This window comes from Gossypium hirsutum, chromosome A10 (genome assembly GCF_007990345.1).
Source record: "Gossypium hirsutum isolate 1008001.06 chromosome A10, Gossypium_hirsutum_v2.1, whole genome shotgun sequence".
NCBI lineage: Eukaryota > Viridiplantae > Streptophyta > Magnoliopsida > Malvales > Malvaceae > Gossypium > Gossypium hirsutum.
In genome coordinates this window covers 9855170-9859491 of record NC_053433.1, presented here as the reverse complement: position 1 = coordinate 9859491, position 4322 = coordinate 9855170, and the positions used below count along the sequence as shown (strand labels likewise).

Genomic DNA, 4322 nt, shown 5'->3' with positions numbered 1-4322 from the left:
AAATTGAGTAATGATATCTCTTCTTTTGTGCAGATGGATTTAGAAACACTCTATTATGCATGGGAGAGATACAGGGACCTTCTGAGAAGGTGCCCTCACCATGGGTTACCACTTTGGCTCCAAGTACAAACATTTCACAATGGTCTGAATCCTTCGACTCGGCAAATGGTTGACGCAGCGACAGGCGGAACCATCAATAATAAAACACCGAAAGATGCCTATAAGTTTATAGAGGAGATGTCACTGAATAACTATCAGTGGCAAGTCATGAGGACAAAGCCAACGAAAACAGCTGGCGTTTATAACGTCGATTCGGTCACCATGCTCTCTAATCAGGTAGAACTCTTAAATAAAAAGATTGATGGTTTTCTTAATTCATTATAGGTTCACCCAGTAATGCAGTGCGAAGCAAGTAGCGGTGGAACAAACCATTCGGAATACCAACCTTATGGCCACAACATGGATAACTAGCAATTAAATTACATGGGTAATAATCCTCGACCCCAAAACAATCCATATAGTAACACTTATAATGCAAGTTGGAGGAACCACCTAAATTTCTCGTGGGGCGGTCAAGGAAATCAAAGACCACAACATCCTCTGGGCTACCAACAACCACCCTACCAATAGGAAAAGAAGCCAAACCTTGAAGAGATGCTCTCAAAGTTTTATTTCAGTGTCGGAAACTCATTTTCAGAACACTGAGACAGCACTTAAAAATCAACAAGCATCAATCCAAGGGCTCAAAACTCATATAGGCCAGCTTTCCAAACTGATCTCCGAACGACTATAAGGTAGTTTGCCAAGTAATACCGAACCTAACCCAAGGGAACAACTCAACGCAATTAATATTGAAGATGACGAAGGAGTCGTTGAGCCTGAACCAGAATCAAGGCAAGAAACTGTGGTAAGCAAAGGTCAAGGTGAGGTAGATCAAAATACAAACAAACTAGTGACGGTCGAATATAAACCTCGTATGCCATACCCCAACGCGACAAGGAAAGACCGCTCAGATGAACAATTTGGTAAATTCCTTAAACTCTTAAAAAATTACATATTAACTTACCGTTTATTGAAGCTCTATCGCAGATGCCAAATGCAATGAAACTTTTAAAGGAGCTTTTAGAAAATAAGCGGAAGTTGGACGAGGCGTCACATATGGAGCTAAACTCAGTTTGCTTGGCCATTCTCCAAAATAAACTACCCAACAAACTAAAAGACCCAGGGAGCTTTACTATTCCTTGCTTAATTGGTAGTTTAGATGTTAATCATGCATTAGCTGATCTAGGGGCTAGTATCAATGTCATGCCTTACAAAATGTTTAAGCAACTAGGTCTCGAGAAACCAAAATAGACTAGGATGAGCATTCAATTAGCAGATAAAACTATAAGATTCCTTAGAGGTATTATTGAAGATGTGCTAGTTAAAATCGATAAATTTATGTTTCCCTTTGATTTTATTATTCTAGACATAGAAGAGGATAGAAACACTCCCTTAATTCTAGGAAGGCCCTTTTTAGCAACTGCTAAAACCATCATTGATGTTGGCACAGGTGAACTTGCACTCCAAGTGGGAGACAAAACAATCAACCTTCAAGCTAGCAATTTTGGCAACACATTAGGAATTGAAGGTGATCATTTAAATCATTCTACTAAAACTAACCACCTGATACAACCCACTTTGCAGGAGATAAGTCTGAAAGAAGTACACGAGTCATTCTCAAGTAAAGGACCTGTTCATGAAGATCGAATACTACAAATCGAGGAACTCGATGAATGGCGGACGCACAAACCAAGAACACCCGACAAACCGAAACTATGCCAAAACAAGCTCGATACCTCTCAAAATCAACTTAAGGTTGGTGATAAGGTCTTATTAGATACCGCAGATCCCCACATTGTCACTACCACACCGAATGAGAAAATCCCTCTTACGGTACTCAGTATTTTTCAATTCAGTACGGTGAGGTGAGTCATCCCAAGTTTGGCACTTTTAAGGTAAACAACACCCGATTAAAACCTTATTTTGATGAGATTGACAGCAGGAATGGGGAGTATAAACTCCTCGAACCACCATGATCATACAACAGAGAGGTAAGTCGACCTTAGACTATAAATAAGCGCTTCTCGGGAGGCAACCCGAGCACTAACAATATTAATTTCGTTAAATCTTGGTATTTTAACTCCTAACTTACTAATAGAAATCTTGAATACAGGTGTTTCCACAGAGACACGGTCAAGCACAAGGGCGTGCTTAAGGCTGTGTGAAAATAGGGCAAGGATTTCCCCAAAACAGGCTATGATAAAATGCCATGGCCATGTGATATGGCCGTGATCAAGCCTGCCTAAACAACACGAGCGTGCGACACGCCCATGTGGAAGAACCGTGGTTAAGCCTACCAAAATAGCACGGGCGTGCGACACGCCAGTATCTAACACCCGTGGTCAAACTTGCCCAATTAACACAGGTGTGGAGCTTGAATACAAGGGCGTGAAAGAAGCGAATGAAGCTAGACATGGCCGTGCGACACGGCCGTGTGAACCCACACGCCCGAGAAACACGGGCGTGTACTTAATGCCAGACACGCCCAAAATTGAAATTCGTGCATCACACAGGCTAAAATTAGGGGACACGAGCGTGTGCCCTGGCCGTGTGCCTCAAAATCTATAATACCTTGCACTATTCACTTTCTTCTCCATTCAAAAACCCTAACCCTAGCCGCTGCTACTCCACACGGCCTTTCTGCCACACCCGTGTGCTGCCTCCAACTTCATTTTTGACGCTCAATCTACCGAAGAGGAGGCCTACAAGGATATTCCTGATTATGTCCCCCCACAACACGAGGGCCCACCGACTCAGCCACCATCACCCTCTCGTCCAGTTCATACGGCGGCTTCATATGCTGACATCTCTGAGCGCCTCACCTAATTTAAGCAATAGTGTTTTCAACGATTTGACAACATTGATGCTACTCTACAGCAGATTTGTCAGCACCTCCACATCTCATCGCCAGTCCCACCTTGCGAACCATCCAACGATGAAGATGTTTAGAAATATTTATTTCTTATTTTATGTTTTTAATTTTTATTGAAACTACTTTTTATTTTTATTAGATTTTAGAAATTTTAATTTTAATTATTAAATTCGGTTATTTCTTTTTGAGTAATTATTCTTCCTAATATCCCCTAAAAAGTTCCGGATTTCATCACAGTTATATAGAGCTCTTAAGCTCATCGTCACATAGGCACTAAAACTCCACTGAGAAAGGTTCTCCACGACTGCCATGTCCTGATCGACCAGGACCATAGCCACCACTAGATATAATATTCTTTTGGAGCAGGACTCATGGCTTAGTAAACCTCTACGACCTCCGGAGTATCCTCTTCCACTCTCGAACCGATTCCTCTCTAGAACTCCAGTTCGAGGAATTCATCATCCAGTAAGTTTCACTTCTCTCCCTATCTTATTTTTATACTCTAATATCTATCTTTGTACATTGAGGGCAATGTACATCTTAAGTGTGGGGGGTATTTATTTCATTATCAGAAAAATCCCTGAATAATCATCTTGTTCTCTTGAAAAAACTCTCATATCATATTTAAAATAAATTTTAATTAATTTATGATTTTGATTGATATATCTTGAATTAAAACATAGCGATTTATGCATTGATTATTTAAACTTTAAGACAATAGAGAATCAAGCATGATGAGTTGATTTTTAAGAATTTAAAATTATAGGTTGTTTCCCCAAGTTTAGGTATTACTTTGAATTAGAATTCACGAGTCTAAACATCAAAATGCCATAATTTTTTGTGAGATTTTTTAGCCTTTTGAGCATCTATTAGTTCTTTCATGCTCACTTTATTATTGTTTTGAGTGCGTCAGTATTGAACTGTTATTCTAGAACTTGCTTGATTATGCATGTCGAGACCACACCATTTGATTTGATATATCAAAATGATTAAGGCACTTAGGATTAACCCACTCATGCCATGAAAAGCCTATCTCCATGATTAACCCTTAGTAAACCCCTTTGAGCCGAACAAGTCATTCTTTGTATTAACCTCAATATTGACCCTTAACCCATTATTGTTGAAATCCCCCAAATTTGATCCCTATTTTTGTCGAGATTTGAGTTGAAGAAATTGCTTAGCTATGTCTTGTTTGTAATAAGTTAGCCTATGTATTTAACTTGTTCATAAAAAAAACTATGTATACATATCTGTAATTTCATATTCTGAGAGAAGCTCTGTTGTACGCAAATGAAGACTAACTCTTTTTCTAGTTAGACAATTTTTCAATTCAATCTCGATTCTAACC

General features: G+C 39.4%; 1 non-coding gene across 1 annotated transcript; it reads right to left on the bottom strand.

The window, feature by feature from the left end:
- Positions 1 to 107, bottom strand: LOC121209008 (small nucleolar RNA R71). The gene has a single exon (XR_005904126.1). It is a non-coding gene; the product is annotated as a small nucleolar RNA R71 (small nucleolar RNA).
- Between the last annotated feature and the right edge of the window lie 4215 nt (positions 108 to 4322).